At 54.4% G+C, this 17,276-nt stretch overlaps 1 long non-coding RNA gene across 1 annotated transcript; it reads left to right on the top strand.

The window, feature by feature from the left end:
• The first annotated feature begins 15 nt into the window (after window positions 1-15).
• On the top strand, window positions 16-2,991 carry LOC109371705 (uncharacterized). The gene is made up of 3 exons (XR_002121911.1): window positions 16-193; window positions 2,114-2,219; window positions 2,313-2,991. It is a non-coding gene; the product is annotated as an uncharacterized LOC109371705 (long non-coding RNA).
• Window positions 2,992-17,276: the final 14,285 nt, after the last annotated feature.

The following is a 17,276-nucleotide window of genomic DNA, read 5'->3' as shown; positions in this document are numbered from 1 at the left end:
CCGAGGCCGGCGGCTCTGAGCCCCGCAGGCGGCGGGAGCTGGAGAAGAGCCGGTTTGTGTCTCCGGTAGGAGAGGCCCCGGAGGCCAGGTGCTGTTCAGCCAGGGCGGTGCCTAGACAGGGCCACGGAAAGACAGAGGGACAGTGCATCCACTGGCGCAGCAATAGGCCGGCCAGTGGCTGGATTTTCAGCAGGTAAGTGCCTTTGGGGCCTAAGAGACTTCCGGCCGGGTTTCTCTCAGCTTCGCCCGCATGAGGCAGCCCCGACCTTGGACGGACTCAACCTGCCTGGTTAAATGACCATACACGCCAAGGGCCCTGTGCCCTGTCGCTCAAGCCCTCTCTTCCCTCCTGCGCCCCATGACTGACAAGCCCACACAAAGGCTGAAACGGGTCTGCAGCTCGCACCCTGCCTGCCCTGCCCAGGCTGCAGAAAACCATCCTGTGATCCACTTCCTATACAGCAGACAAGGGGACCCCAAAAGGGAACAAACCCTTTCACAGGATTCCCAGGTCTCTTGGGATTGAATAATCTGTCACCTCTGGCCTGGCCTGCAGGACCGACGTGGGCGCAGGGCCAGGCCCCATGAGACCTATAGGCCCCCCCCCACACACACACACATTGCTTTACTTTCATTTAGAATGAGAAAAAAGTAAGAATTGTTAGGTCAGAGCAATGCTTTACTGCATAATATTAATATGTAAGTTTTTACACTAATGCCGTCATACAACAAGGCTTCAATGGGCTTCTTACACAGGAAGGGACCACGGAAGTCCTGACAGCTTGTGTGGTGCACCCCAGTCCTTCACCGGGGTCCCCCACTCGCCCTCATGTCTCAGCTGCAACGCCGTGTTCTGGGAGAGGCCTTCTTGGTTGGTTAACCAAACCTAAATTAAGTCTCTTCTTTTAAATTATCTGCTTCCTGTGGCCGTAACAAGGCAGCACAAGCCTCAGGAATTTACTGCCCCTCAGCCTGGAGAAGTCTGGGATCGAGGTGTGGGCAGGGCTGGCTCCTCCCGAGGCCTGGAGGGAGCATGTGTTCCGGCGTCTCCCTTAGCTTTTGGAGGTGGCCGACCAGCGTGGTGTCCCTCTCTGGGGCTTTGTCACTGCTGTTCTCACTTGCTGTCTCCGCGTGTCTCTCTGCACGTGGCAGGTCTCTGTTCTGGCTTCTCGTGTCGGGCACCAGCTGTGTGAGTTTGCTGGGGCTGCCGTAGGAGAGAAAAGATTGGGCAGCTCACAGCAACGTCCTCTCCCAGGTCTGGGGACAGAAGTCCAAGACGCAGGAGTAGCAGGGCAGCGCCCCCTCTGCAGGCTCTAGGGGGGGTTCTTCCTGCTCCCCCAGCTCCTTGGCTTGTAGGTGCATTGATCCCAGTGTCCTCCGTAGTCACTGGGCCTCTTCCTCTGTCGTATCTTCACGTGGCCTCCTTATAAGGACAGCAGTCACATTGGGTTAGGGTCCACCCGAAGCGGTATGGCCCCATCTCAGCCTGATGACATCTGCAAGGACCTTATTTCCAGATGGGGTCACCATCACAGGTTCTGGGGACACCTGAGTTGGGGACACTATCAGCCAGCACAGTCTCCCACTGCGGCCTGTCCTGGCTGCCCGGGGCAGCGCCTGCCACAGCTGGGAGCTCAGTGGATGGTCACCCTGTCTGAGGGACCCCGGACTCTATGGGGAACTGGACGTCCACTGTCTGTTTGCCAAGAGAGCTGCTTCTGGCACTAAGCGTGCAGCCAGGCTGGCTGGGCACTCAGTCCATTGTTTGGACAAGGATGTGGAGCTGGGAGCCCATGACAGCACAACCCCCCCACCCTGCATGCTGGAGCCCCTGGGGAGACCCTCCTTATAAAACCCGCGGACTCAGGTTCTCAGTTGCCCCTCCTCTGGAGTGTGGTGCGTCTGCCCTGATTGGCAGTGGTTCAGGTTGAAAGTTCCCTCTCACCTCGTAATTACGCATCCTGTGGACTTGGCCTCCCATGGTGTCTCATAGGCAAGCACATGTGTTAATGTCTGTGTTCGCATGTACACGTACAAAGGCCTAAATGGTTAAACATCTGAAACAAATACACTGGGCGAGAGGAAACCAAACCCTATTTTCTTTTAATTTCAGAGTTGTCTGTGGAAAGCTGACTTGAAAGACATCGAAATCGGATAGGTAATTAATTCACATGCACCTACAAGAGAAGAAAGAACGCACAAATTATTGGTAACATTTTGTAAGCACTGAAATTAATGTAGTGTGAATTTGTCATTTCTACCCGAAGTTACAGATTTTCTATATTATAATTTAATCTTTTTAATGTAAAAAGAATAGGAATTTTGCCCTTTCTGGCCTCTCGGGAAGCAAGAACCAGTGTATCTAATTATCTGAACACATAAGAACACGAACGAACAGCAAGCACTGAAATTATAAGCCGGCCGGAACAACTCCATGTTCTCTGATTAAACTCTCTTTCTGAGCCCTTAGCAATCATGTCGGCCCCGTGTTCGTCGTAATTGCATGTGTCAAAGCCGAGGCTTTGTGTAAATGGGACTGAACGAGTCACAATTTTAATTTAGAAGGGAGATAACGGTACGCAGCTCCCACAACGGCTGGCCTGGGGAATGTGGCAGGAGCCTGGAGGGCAGAGGCCCCGGGCGGCAGGTTAATGGCGCACAGGGGCCTCGTCAGGCCACATCGCAACTGTGGGATTTCTAAAACAGAGAAATGCAATTTACCAACCCGAAGTCAACCACCTGCTCTCTCCCTGATTACTCATGTAAAGGAGGCTGTCGAATTTTTTCATAGCTCAAGGGCAATGAATTTCAACAGTGGATACTCTGTTGATCATCGAGACGGCGACATGCTTCAATGAGATCTTTCTGATGTACTTGAATCTTAGAAACAAAACAAAATCCTGTTTTTTAACTTTTAAAACGCTCCCCAAAGCCAGGCAAGTAGCCACTTCTATTTTTCCCCCCTCAAGGCACCTCAGCGTTTTGGTTTTCCCAGCAAGTAAGTGATTTTTGTCTTTGAAGCGGCTTTTATGGAAAGCCATGCTCGACCNGACTTTAGGACTGTTTTGTGGGTGATGTTGGGGGTGGGGGCATATGAGACATTGCCAAGAGGTCAAAATGGAGCTAGTGGCCTGTGTGTGTATGGCGAGGGGCTAAGAATGGCTTTTGTTTTTCAAGGGTTGTGAAAACGAATAATCAAACAAATAAAAATGAGTATGTGACACAGACCTTTAGCTCCTGGGCATAGCAAACGCTCAGGGTCTCTGTTTTCCTGGCCCAGGAATTGCTGGCAGAGCTCCAGGTCTGTAAAATAAACTGACCACAGACAGATTCCCAGGAGAAAAAACAGAGACATTTATTTTTATTTATTTATTTATTTATTTATTTATTTATTTATTTATTTATTTATTTATTAGCTGAGCCATCCTGCCACCTGTTGGCAGCTCAGCGGCAGCTCAGCTCGGGCTGGGCATCGAAACTCTGTTGCCAGAGCTCAAACTCTTGAGCGAACTCTTAACCAACTGAGCCACTCGGCCGGCCCCCAGAGACATTTATTTGATGTTAGTTTTATGTGGTGGTGGTGGTGGTGGTGTGTGTGTGGGTGGGGTGGAGTGAGGGTGGGGTGGGGTGAGGTAGGCGGGGCCTCATAGAAAGAAAAGAAAAACCTCCCTGGGAAATGGCTGGGAGCTCAGGGTTTTATGCCATTTAGACAAAGGAGGAGGAATTTTAAGAGAAATGTTGGGAAGTAGTGAGAAGGCTAACAGGAGTCGAGGGCGTGGTCAGGTGTGTGTGTGTGACAGCGCTGGTCTCCCCTGCTTTGTACCGGGAGGGGGACCTTCACAGACACTGATAACCTGCTATCAGGCACAGAGCGGGTGGCAGACAGACCGTCTACGTCTGCTCTTCCCTGATTGCCTCCAGCTCAAAGCAACCCTTACTTAGACCAGGGCGGTGGCCGTGGCCTGCGATGGCCCCTGTCTCACAGCTAGGCAGGCCAGCACTTGCAGCCATGTCATCCCCTGGGCTGGCGAGCTTCAACTGCTTGTTCGCACGGGCGTGCTAGGCCCTCAGGGAGGATGCCAGGGCCCCAGCTTTTCCTGCAGGAGGACAGGAGTGTCCCCTAGCCGCCCCCGTCTGTGGTCTGCTGGGAACAGATACTGGTCTGGAGGGACAGGGCAGGACAGGAGTAGTTGGGTGGCATGCTGGGGGACTCTGAGCAGGGCACCCTTTCCTCTCTCCACAGCCGGGGACTGTGTGTGGCTGGAGGTCAGACCACCTGACCCAGCCTCCAGGTGAGGTGCTCTGCGGGGGCGTTGTGGAGGGAGTGAGCCTCAGGACAGGGCAGGGAGCCCCCACACTAGGCTGGCCTCTGAACCTTGCGCAGGCTCCCTGTGGTCAATGCAGGGTCCCAGGTCCATCCCTAAAAGTCCCATTTGGTCAGTGGAGCCCCAAGAGGCTGAGTTTTAACAAGGCCCAGGGCCCCTGCTGGGATGTATGGGGACCACCCTTGGAACAACAGAATTAGAAGGTAATGGGGACAAGGCCTGGTTCATCAGGGAGGGTCATCGTGGACTATGGGCTCCCCAACCTTTCCAAGCACGATGGCGGGGTCTTGCCACAAAAGGCAGGCTCTGTTTCTGCCGTTAGGACAGCTCAGGCACTTGACACGGAGCCCGTCTGAAGCCGGGCCTCAGACCCAGGCCCTGGCACCACAGTCAACACTTCCTCTAGTGGACAGCGTTCACATCCCAGCGTCCAGGCTCTCTCAGGAGGGAGAGGAGGTTGGGGACACAGGGTGGGGGGCACCCCAGCCGCATGTGGGTGTGGTGATCCCCAGGGGCTGGACACGGCTGCTGCCTTTCCCTGAAGCATCTGGTCAGTGCAGAGTGCAGGGGTCTTTGGTCATCCTCCCCTGGTCCAGGAAAGGCTGCTCCAAAGTAGATCCAAGGGGACAAGGGGACAGGGGCTGCCTCCTCCGGCTGTCCTGGCTCAGCCTCCGTCCCCCCACCACAGCCCATCCTCCAGGATTGGGGCACCTGCATTTTGGGGTGTGTGTGAGAGTGGGCAGCAGTGTGTGTACATGTCATGTGTGACTGCACGTATCTGAGTGTGCACAGGCTCATGTGTGCATGTGTGCAGTGCCTGTGTGTGCACATGTGCAAGCATGTGCGTGTACCTCTGGCATGTGTGGCCATGTCTGCACACATACGTGTGCGTGTGCACCTGTATGTTCACAGGTGTGTGCATCTGCAGGGTGTGTTGGAGCGGGGAGCACAGANGCTTTGTTGTGGAACACAGAATCTGAGCATGTTCTCAGCTGTTACTGGCCGTCGGAGTTTCTTCCTCTGAGGAGCGACTGTTTTCCTGTGGGACGTCTGTTCCGTGTGCTGACTTTCCGAGCTCTCTCCATGGGCTGTGCAGTCCATACGTTGTCCCAGGCTACACGCCTGCTGTCTTCTAACTCAGGAGTTTCCAGTGCTGATGCGGTCAGCTTTACCTGCTGTTCCGTGTGCTGTGTCTGGTTTAAGAAGGTCTGATTCCCGAAGATCACAAACCCTCCATCTTATACTTGCCTCTCATACATCTGTGGTGTTCTAAAGTTCAGCTCTTAAAGTACTTGGAGATCGTGTTTGGGATACAATTTTATGGTTTTCCCAAAACGGACAATCATTTCTCCAAACATAATTCAGTGAAAAAATTTTCTTTTCTGTGTGGACTTGGAGGCCACAGAAGCCATGTGATGGTTTGTTACACAGGTGTGTCTGCCCCACTGACTGTTGGGCTACGTCTAAGATGGCATGTCGCTGTTTCTTTGCTATAGTTTTATAATATTCCTTCATTCTAGGTGGGAAATACCCCCACATCTCCCCGCTTTTTGCTTTCGTGAAATATTTCTGGTTGCGTTTGTAGTTTATTCTTCTCTGTGCATTTTAAAGGCTTGATTCTGTAGGAATTTTCATTAGGATTACAGTGAACTTGTAGAGCTGACATTTTTACAAAACTGAGTACTTCCATTCTGAGTATTTCCATGGTGTCTCTCTCCAGTTATTTAACACTTTCTTCTGTCTTGGAACTTAATTTTTAGGTTGTGTTTCACTAATGCACAGAAAAAAAGTGCATACACGAACAGAGTGAAATTAAAGAGCGACTCGTGTTTTATGCACAGAGGCTGGAGGTGAGCGCAGTCAAAGGACTGCGACACGGCCCCTCCCTTCTGAGAGGATGGAAGCCATCCACTGTTACCGCTGCCTGCTGTCACTTGTCCTTGTGGTTTGGGGCTAGGAGGTCTTAGGTTCCTGCCGCACACCTGTTTCTTTTTCACTCCCAAGGCCTCCAGATGGCTGCTCCCACAGTGTCCAGAGACGCAGAGAAAGGGACGTGCATTTTAAGAAGCCATAATAAGTACATGCGAGCACTAGAAACACGGGACTTAGGAGCTAAGAGGAGAGCAGATTTTGAAGACCAGCTCTGCCTGTCGGTGGATTTCCTCCCGTCTCTGCAGCCTGGTGGTAGGTCCTCAGCCTTTGCAGAGGACAGCTCTGTCCTTTTGTCTTCCTTGCCTCCGATCCCCTTCCTGTGTTCTGGGGCTCATTGTGCAGGCGGTGCCCTGGAGACCAGGATGGCAGAGGCACGTCCTGGTGGGGCTGCTGCACCCCACTTCTCGGGACATCACCGTTCAAACTCCTGGGGTCAGTGGTCAGCAGAACTGAGTTCTGGTACAGGATGATGCCTGGACAGCCAGGAAGGCCCCAGCGGTGGCGGGGTCGGTCGGCTCACCAAACACCCCTCTCCCTCGCGAGCTGCTCTCGGCTGCATGGCTGGGCCCCCGCACCTGGGGGTCCTCAGGTCTTCGTACCCTGGGGCTTCTATTCCTTACAGGTGAGGGGAGACTTACCTCTAGCCTGTGCTCTGCTGTGTCTCCTGAAGACGAGGCCACATGCTCGCAGGCCGGGAAGCCCCTCCTGGAGGCTTCCACCACGAAGGGTCCTGCACCACTTGGGGCGTCACAGGCGTCAGGTCCCTCGGCCCACCACACCCCAGGAATTAGGTGCATGGCAGAATCCATTCCAGGGAGAGTGGCCAGGTCACTGGGGGACCCCAGGGTCCCATGGCCCAGGCGGGACTCCTACCCAAGCTGCTCCCAGGCTTGGGCCTCGGTTGGTTTCTGGCCTCCTGTCTCCCCTTGGTGCCTCCATGAACCCCCATCCCTAGCCTCCCTGAGAAACTGGAGACGCCCCGATGTCCTTTCTGTAGCTGCCGCACTTCTGGCCTGGGGCTTAGTGGTCTCTCTGCTGTTCACAGCAGGATGGGCTAGCACAGCTGTTCTGAAACCTTGCACACTTACCCGCCCCGTGGTGGGTGCCTGGCCATGGCCACATCCTGACCCCTGAACCTGTGAATGTGACCTTTCTCCTAATAGGAGGAATGTGATTAAGTTAAAGATCTGAGATGAGGCGATTATGGTGGATTAGCNTTATTCCATTTAGCTTTGTGGAAGAGGGAGTAAAAAAAAAAGGAATTTACCCTAGCTTCTAATTCGGTAATACTTCTATTTTAAATCTAAATGCCGTAACCTTGGCAGGCAGGGGGCTTTCAGCATGGACCGGCATTTCGGCTACTTGGGAAAAAGCAAACCTTATTCACACAAGTCAGAGTTTCATGAACGGCCGCCCCACTTTCCCGCCATGGCTGTGCTGTGGTGCTGACCCAACACGACACACAGATTCCTCTGTCCCCCGCTGGACGCCGGCCAGGCGTCCTTGGTCTGTGGAGCCAGATCACTCAGCTCTGGAAATCCCAGGGCAACAAAAAGCCTCTGTTCATTCACGAGGGGCTTTGAATGGAGCAGGTCCAGCCCCTGCCACCCCACAGGGGCCCAGGCACAGGTGGGGCTCTGGGACAGGGCTTGTTAGGCTACTCCGTGGGGAGGAGCGAAGGGCCGCCCTCGGCTCGGTGGGTGAATTTCTTGGGCGACGTCACACGTTCACTGGACCCTTGTGACCACCTTGTCCTCCACTTCCTAAAGTGCATAGATCCCGTTTTTAGTTTTCGGGGAGTGGATGTTGGCCCAAGTCAGCCCTCGTCTGCATCAGTAAGGGCACCCCCAAGTCAGACCAGGAGCTCCATTCCGGGAAGGAGACCCCCCCATTAGTGCAGGTTTTGTGGGACTATTGGATTGGGTCTCAACCAGCATATATACACAGAGGGCGCCAAAAAAATGTATACACATTTTAAGAAAAGAAAACTGTATTAAAATTGTAATACTCAATATATACTGATAACAAAAGGTGAATACAAGTCACATTTGACTTCTGCAATTACAAGAGGTGCTCAAAATGGTTCCCATCAGCGTCCAGACACTTCCGATGACGGCGAACTACTGCTTGAGCAACGTTGACCAAATTGTGTCCACTTGAACACATTTTTTGGAGATATATATATATATATATATATATATATATATATATATATATATATATATATTATTTGGTTCCCTGGAAGGAAGGCGGCACCCTGATGCCCAGGGCCTGAGAAGAAAGCCTGTCCAGGAAGCCTCCCTGGTGGGCCCCTGGTGGGCCGACATAGCCACCTGCTCACCGCTATTCACCCCCTGGCTAGGTACGGACCCCGCACGCAATGGGGCACATCTGGCGAGGGAGGGACCCCGCACGCAATGGGGTGCATCTGGCGAGGGCAAGGGACTCACAGTCAGGCCTTGGAAACATTGTGAGCCTCCAAGATGTCTAGGCCGCAGTTGATGGGCCGGGCCCCGATGCCAGGCTCTTGCCAGCCACGGTGCAGGCTTTGTAAGTTGGCTTGTTGTCTCAGTAAGTGCACCCGGGTTCCCGTTAAGTGACAGTGTCACTCTCAGTGTCCGGAAGCTGCTGGTCTCCAGTCTTAGAAATCTGAGGAGCAGAATGACAGCAGAGGGCATGCCCCCCCCTTTCTCCTCCCTGCACAGCCCTCGAAGCGACGCTCGGCCCAGGCCCCGCGGAGCAGAAGCCAGGTTGACACCCCAGCTGGCAGCCTGCCAGGGAGCAGCAGAGGCTGAGGGCTTGGTCCCTCTGGAAGTCGTCTGTCAGGCAGATCCATTACAACCCGGTGGCTCCCTTTGGGGGCCTCCACCCCAATGGAACCCCCTCAAAGTCACAGGGTGCTGCTTTAGACATTCAAGCCTCTGGCCTACAACCCTGGTGTCTAGAGGGTGGTTGTAACGACTCCCCCACATCTCTGTGTATCCACCACTGACCCCGCTGCTCCCGTCTCTCTGTACCCGGTGAGACCCCTCCCCGGGACGTGCAGAGAGGAGACTGTCGAAGGGGTGGGTGGGGTCGGGGCGCCCCCTCTCTCACCATTGCTGAGGGGCACACTGTGCCACAGCAGGTACATGCCCCAAACCCCAAATGGCTGGGAGCTGTGGAGGGGCTCTGTTTGGTCTTCAGACATGGTCATGTGCACACAGCTCTCCGTGAGCACCCCAGAAGCAGGTGGGGCGGCGTTCTGAGCCTGGCGGACAGGCAGGGAAAGGGCCAGAGATTGTGGAGGCTGGTGACTGAGAGGGTTCGTGTGCCAAGTGGAAATTCTGCCGACCCAGCCAGGCGTGATGCGGACATGGGGCAGGTGGGGCCAGGAGGCCGGCGCCGGGCTGGTCACCGCGTGTCCTTGACCAAGGCCGGGCATTCAGCCCCCAGCTTCCTCCTCTGTGGAGTTTGGTGCCCCGACCCTGATGCTTTTACAAACTGTAACCATGTCTCTCAAGATTGCAGCAAACACAGGCTCGTCCAGGGTCACCCTGACGGCTGGGCCCTGTGTCACCTCACACTGGGGACGAGCCTAGAACGCAGCCAGCCCTTCTCCCCACTGTCCTGTGCCGATCACGCTGCAGGGCGGCCCGCTGTGGATGCCTTTATCCCAGGACAGCTCAGTGCGAAAAGGATTTCAATCATGAGACGTGAATTTGGAAAAATACTTTTCTGTTCAGACGAGGGTCATTCACCCTCACTGTACTGGTTTCTTAGTTTTAAGCTTCTTGTTTTTAATCGAGTGCTGCTCTTATGTAGCTAACCACGTCTGCACGGCCTGGCGTGCTCCACAGCGCACAGGAAGCAGCCTGTTGCCCAATGTTTGTTTTTCTGAAGAATTTCTAGTGGTTTTCATTACACACAGCAGGAGGGCATGGGGGCAGCGTCCGGCTCTCAGCAGGCCTGACAGTGCTCCCTCACCCTCCTCCTCGCTCACAGAGCCAGCGGGAGCGGAGCCTGCAGCTGGGCCAGCTGGGGACTGCGAGGAGGCCAGTGCTGTCCCTGGGGGCTGTGCCCTTGATCAGGGAGGGTGCGGAGGGACCCTGCGGCAGGCGCCCTCCCCCCACCGGGAGCAGGCTGACTTTGAGGCTCCTGGTCCATCTCTGTATCCAGCCGTGCTGATCTTTGCTAAGCCATCGAACCTTAGCTTCCTTCTGAAATCTGCTGTGAGGTGCCCACCGTGTGAGAGCAGGTGGGGGCCCCTCACCCACCACCCCCGTCCCTCGCTCTGTAAACACCACCANCTGGGGTGGACCCACACACGTCGTGGGGCACTGTCCTTCACGTCCTGAGGAGGACGGGGGCTTGGCCAGTTCCCTTCTGTCTGGCTGACCTCAGAGAAGGGTTTGTCCCAATACACAGCATTGTCACTATTCAGGCACAGTTGACAAAGGGACTCAGCAGAGACGCCCAGCTGGGTTCCTGAAAACCTCTGGTTGTCAATGAAACAGGCTTATACGTTAATCATTAGAAGAAAGGTGATTTATAAAGTGCTCAGCTGTAGCCTATAGTGTTGTCTCCACGGGTTCTCCTCACAAAGAAACAGATTTGTGGTCCTGCACAGCCAGGAGCCCTGGAGGCTCAGAGGGGCTTCAGCGCGGCCGAGGGGGGCCTCAGCGCACAGACAGCCTTTCTCTCTGTGGACCTGCTCGGCCTGAACCGCCTGCTCGCCCTGCAGGCAAACTCACCTTGCCTCCAGGCCAGTGGCCAGGGCGCCCTGCTGAGAGGGGGCAGCGCCCGTCCCTGGACACGAGTGCCTGTCCGACTTTGCGCTTCCTTGCTGCTGGTGAAGCTGTGCTTTCATGTACTTTGTCCACGTGTGTTTCCTTTCTCTGAGTCACTGCCTCAGCGCGTCTGCTGACTTCTTGTTTTTCCCTGATTCCTAGCGGTTTTGCAAAAACAGATATTACTGGCATCACTCCTTCCAACACTCTATCAGTAGGCACCCAGCCCCTCACTGTCTTTAATTTTTATTTCCTTTCTTTTCGTGGTGCCAAAATGTTCGATTACTCAGATGCAGTTAATTTAGTCATCTTTTATGGACTTTTTCCTATTCTTCCCGTAGTTCTTAAATCTGTCAGAAAACAGTTCTGCTTTCTGCTTGGGGAGATTCCTGACCTTTGAGAAACCATCTGGGGAAACCAGCAGGGAGCTGGCACCAACCAGGAAGTTCAGATGGAAGCCAGAGCTGCTGTGCTGGTCACGGGGACTGACGGGGGAACAGGGGACAGCTTTCATAGTTGGCCCAGGCCTGCAGAGGGTCGCCCACACCTGCCCACAGAGGCCCTGGCTTAACCCTGCCCGGGGACGGGCACCTCCTCCCGGTCAGCCTGGCTGTGCAGGGCCAGCCCAGCCGCCCATGGGCTCTGGGGCACAGTGTGTGCTCTCTTGCTGGGAGGGTCTCAGCAGTGACCACAGGGCAGGGGACCTGAGGGAGGGGCTGCTGGCCCTCTTGGAAGCCTGCATGGGACGTGCCTGCCCATGGTCCTCAGAGCCAGGCACAAGCAGCACCCAACCTGCGGCTTTCTTTATGGCCACCACACGCCTCCCCGGGGTTTGCAGAGGAAGTCTGTGCAGCCCGGAGTCAACCCTGTGACGTTACACTGCCCCCGCAGCGCTAGGGGCACAGTGGGGTCTGGGGACAGGTGCCCAGACACATCCTGCGCATCCACTAGCCTGGGCGTCACCCCATACAGAGACCCAAACGCCACAGCTGAAGGGGAGGTGTAGGTGGCCTGGGAGACAGCTACCTGCAAGCACCTGGGCTGACAAAGTCCCCGCAGGTGTGAGTGCAGGTCTGCACTGTCCACAGGGCTCCTTGACCACGCGCACCCACGTGAAACAGCTTCTGCTGGAGGTGGGTCTAAGAGGGGAGGCACCAGGGCCAGGGTGACGGGGACCCACTGCAGCTGGAGGTCTAGTGAACACAGTCCCAGAGATGTTAGTTATTTTCTCTAAGTCGACAGGACACCTCACCCCACAGCCCAGGGTCCCCGTGCTTAGGCAGAGTTGCTTCTGGGGACAAGGCAGCAGGGGTGCCCAGATGCTGAGGGCACCCCAGATCTTTTCAGAAAGGAGGCAGTGGGTGTGGCTGGGTGTCCTGTCCATACTGGGAGGCCCAGAGCTGTGGAAGGGACTTGCTGGGGAGGCTCACGGGGCCCCATGTCACCCCCAGACCTCCAGGCCTCAGAAGCTGCCCAGCACCAGCACTTTCTGCCCATCTGAATATTCTGAATATTCCATTTCTGAATATTCTGGCCATTTTGTCACCTGGCCCTTCATTCCCCAGAGCTTCAGGGCAGGAGGCAGGTGGCCACCTCTTCTCACCCCATCAGTTGAGGGGAGCCACCCCATTGGGCTCCAAGCCCTCGCCCTCCCTGGGTGAACAAGGGGGTGGCCTGAGGTCCTTGAGAGCCCTTGAGGGGCCGCGTGGCGATGAGAGCCTCGTTAAGGCACTTGGGCGGTGCCTGAAGTCGGCAGGTCCTCGAGTGGACAGGACTGTGATTTGGAAACAGGCTGGGGGAGGGCAGCCAAGAGCGGTGGCCGGGCCTCAGCAGCAGGCCCTGTGTGACGCAGCCTCCAGGTGGCCAGAGTGTCCTGTGTGACCCTTGGAGGAGTTACTGAGGCTGGCCCCAGTCCTCAGAGCTGAGGCCCTGTCCCTGTGGCCCAGGACTGCTCCCTTCCCCTCCCCCGCACCCTCCCAGGTCACTCTTCCCAAGCCCTGCGGGGAACACGCCTTCCCAGCCGTCTCACAGGCTGGGTCACACTACCTCCAAGAAGGGCCCTCGGAGATGCAAACCAGCCCAAGCCCATCCACATGTCCCTAACGTCCCCTGAGGCCGGAGACCTGATTCTTCTGGGGATGGTGGCCAGATGCCCCCAGGGAGAGAGGTCAAGAAAGGGGACACGAAATCTTCTGGGTCTCTGGCTGCTTCTTGCTCCGTGACAGCTGTGAACGCACACCTCTTTCAGATGCTTCAGGGAGGAGGTGACCTGGTGTGCATGAGGTCTCCATCTGCGGGACTCTCAGTAAAAGAAGCACAACCTTCCAAACTCACGGGAAGGGGGATGTGTCACTTGGACCTGTGTGGAGTGCTCCAGCTTGGGGCTCTGTCCCAGTGTCCCTGTGACCATGAGTCAGCCAGGGTCATGCTGGAATCTGAGTTCTGACTCACTAGTTGTGGGAACATCTGAACTTCTCCAGGCTACTGAAGAAAAGCTGACTTGCTCACAGATCAGGAACTGGTGACAGTTCCTCTGTGACATGGAACTGTGGGAGTCTGGGCAGCCCAGGCAAATCACCCAAGAGTGGACAAGAAACATACGCCCCCAGTAAGACCCTGGGACAGGAACCTCTGGAGTTCCCAGCATGCACCCTCCCCTTCTTAGGTCACTTTGGAACACTCTGTGATGTCTTGGGTCACTTTGGGACACTCTGCCCTGCCAAGGGACACTTTCTCTGAGGATGTCCCCTGGCCTATGGTGGCCTATAATTCAGAGGATAGTGGTTTGGTTAAAATTACTCATTGTCAAAAGACCCTGGGGAAAAAAAATATATGCAAAGATTAGGAAATAAACTCACCTGTATTTCCCCCCCTCCAGAGAACATTACCAGCTATCAATTTTACTATTTTGTAAAATGTTTTTAAGTAGAATCTTTATGTGGGGTTATGCAGTTCATTCCATCTACTTATTCCTCTTCAATTTTCTCTTCAAGGCGTATTAGAGGGTCTTTCTATGCCATTAAATGCGCGTCTCACACATGGTTTTTATGGGTAGTTTTACAACGGGATGCTGGAAACGAAGCTCAAGGTTTAAAACAAAACTTAAACTGTTATCACTGGCTGTCACGCTTTGATTTTTTTTTTCTTCTTCCGTTTTTGCAGGGCTAACGTGCTGCTTTCAACTTGAAACCACCTGAGAAAGGAACCTCGGGGAAACCCCTGCTCACAGCGCCACCGTGTGGCGAGGGGAGCCCAGGACCGGAGCAGCCCCGCCCGCGTCCCCCGCCCGCGCCCCCTGCGTTGCATTATCCGCCTTCTGCTTTTCAGTTTTCTGGTTGCCTGGAGCCGGTTCCTCTGGGCGAGTCTGGGGCGCCCGCGATCTCCCGGTGAGCCTCTGGGGCAGGGAGAGCGAGGCCTGGGTGGCAGCACCGCCAAGTGGGCGCAAACGACCAGCTGGGCGCCCACGAGGCACGTGGGCAGCGAGCAGAGCCCCCCACTCGTCAGGGACAGTGGACGACCCGGAGAAACTGCCCCGCACGGGTCGTGGGCACAGACAGGGAAACAAGGGCGAGATTCTGCCCCACGCCCACCGGGCAGGCAGCGTCAGGAGCGACCCCAACCCAGTGTTGGGGGGCGTGGATCAAGGGGCCACTTACACCTGGGTGTTACCCAATTTCCCATCTCAGTTTGCTTGAGGTAGACCCTGTAAGAACTGATGCTAAAAAACAAGTCATCTTTTAACCCTGCAAACAAGGAGTTTTGACTGTTAATGGTTGTTAGAGATTTTAATCAGTGTTTTGCTCTCGCTGCCACAGCCAGAAGGACACTGGCGCGTCTGTGAATTTAATCACACCTCCACCCCGCTCTTCAGATGAGGTCCAGACCCCTGCGACCCCAGCCTGGCCTCCCTGTTGGCCTCCCCTCCCCCACACCCCAGACACCCTCTCTCCTCCGGGCCTGGGGTCCTCAGAAGTAGGGTGACAGAGTGGCTGACTGGGCCTGCACCCAAGGGCACCCCCAGGCTTCCGGGCAGAGCCCAAAGTGAGAGTGCGCGTGTAAATGTGTCAGTGTGCGTGTATGTGTGTGTGCGTGTGTGTGGGTGTGTGGGTGTGAGTTTGCGTATGTATGTGTGAGTGAGTGTATGTGCACACGCGGGTATGAGCATGCACGTGTGAATGTGTCTAAGGGTGAAGTGCAGAAAGCACAGCCGTCACAATGCACAGATCTGCTCAGACAGGAACGTTCCTTGCCCCTTCTGTGGAGCCTTTCCTTGAAGGACAAGTAAGAGTTTTGTCCCCCTGGCGCTTCCCCGGGGTGCTCAGGCACCCCCACTCCTGACCCAACCCTGATGAGGTTCTGACCAACCCATCCTACTTCTGGCGGTGCAGCTTGGAAACCACTGCTTGCAGCATAAAATTAAAACCTTTGACAATCAAAAACACTGAAACAAAACAAAAGAAAGCTAGTGAGAATGGGAAACACCACTGAGGGGGTCATGATAGAGGTACCCACATGCTTAGTATGTAAATGTCCTCCACAGACAGAGGTATGCACTAAACCATTAGCTAAAATGTACAAACAAACTCAGAGGCATCAAAGAAGACACGATGTGGCTTTTGCCTATAAAATTAGCAACCCATTTAAAACTCGTGGTGGTCAATATTGGGAAATATTCAGAGAGGTACACGGTCAGGTACTGCTGGGCAAAGTACAGATCAGGATAATCTTTCTGGAGAAGAAAGGAATTTGGCAAAATGTACCAAAAACTTTAAAATTGCATACCTTTTGGCCTAGAATAATTCCGACTTTAGGACTGTTTTGTGGGTGATGTTGGGGGTGGGGGCATATGAGACATTGCCAAGAGGTCAAAATGGAGCTAGTGGCCTGTGTGTGTATGGCNTGACCGGGGTGAGGTGGTATCTCATTGTGGTTTTAATTTGCATTTCCCTAATGCTAAGTGATGTTGAACATTTTTTCATATGCCTGTTGGCCATCTTATTTTAGATTATCTTATATTTTAGATTATCTTATTTAGATTATACAAGATTATCTTAACGCCTTGAGATAGAGATGGATTTAATAAGCTCGCCATAAACACAGGCCAGACAGAAACACTTAAATCAGGTGACATTGTAAAAGTCTCACCAGAAACCCACTGCTAATACAAGCCACAAAAGGGCCCAAAACCGTTACAGTGAATATCATTGGCAAAGGGTCAGCATCCACACAACATAAAAACTTCCAGAAAGCTCCAAGAAAGCAAAACAACAAGGCCTGAGCGAAGCACCTGAACAGGCAACCCCCAGACGAGGCAACCACGTGCAGGGAAGCACGCTTGACTTGCTGGCGCCCAGGAAATGCGAACACCACCCCTGGATCGCACCCCCGTGCTCCTCGGCTGAACAGCGTGAGAAGGTCTGACGACGCCAAGTGTCAGGAGACACGCAGCGACGCTGGGAGGGGGATGAGAGCAGCTTGCAACTAGCCCATAAGTGACACACGCGCGCCCCGTGACCCAGGAATCACACTGCTCAGAACGTGTCTCAGAGACACCTCCCGTGTGAGGAGCATCTTGATTTCGGAACTGTGAGAAACTGGAACTGTCCACCGGGAGGGAAGTGACAAGTCAAGTTTGCATCTCACGTACGGAGCACTGGACAGAGTCAAATTAACGAGCAGGAACTAAACGCAGCCACTCATGCGAGTCTCCGGGCACAGCCTGAGAACCGTGGCAAACGTTTTTTTTTTTTCTTCTTTAAGAATCACTGAACTAATCACAATGTGAGACCAAACACGAGAGGCACAGAGGGCGAGGGGGGACCCTAAGGCAGCATCTTGGGCACTCAGGGACGCAGCGAGGTGGCAGGTGCTGACACACCATTTTGAAAGTTGAAGCAACGCGGCTGTGGGTGGGGACAAAGGGGGGCGTGGACGGAACAACGTGAGGCTGGAGTCCGGTGGGTGGATGCAGCAGCTGGGGGGCCGCTTGGCAAAGCAGCCTGGGGCCAGGAGCCAAGCTGAAGAATGGGCACGAGGCTAAGAAAATTTACAAGGGTTTAACGACGAATGCAAATTCTAGGTGTTGAGTTTTACTTGATAAGGAAACTACCAGTTTTGATCTTTTTAATTTCAGCCTCGGTGTTTCTATGTTATTCCACGTCTGAGAGTAACACTGTTACCCTAATAATAAGTCCTTTCACTGCTAACGGCATTCACACCAGCGTGGTTTTACATGCGGCTCAGCGGCCAA

Source organism: Hipposideros armiger, unplaced genomic scaffold (genome assembly GCF_001890085.2).
Source record: "Hipposideros armiger isolate ML-2016 unplaced genomic scaffold, ASM189008v1 scaffold_585, whole genome shotgun sequence".
In the NCBI taxonomy this organism is placed as follows: domain Eukaryota; kingdom Metazoa; phylum Chordata; class Mammalia; order Chiroptera; family Hipposideridae; genus Hipposideros; species Hipposideros armiger.
The sequence above is the reverse complement of the archived record's forward strand: the minus strand, read 5'-3'. Positions and strand labels throughout refer to the sequence as shown.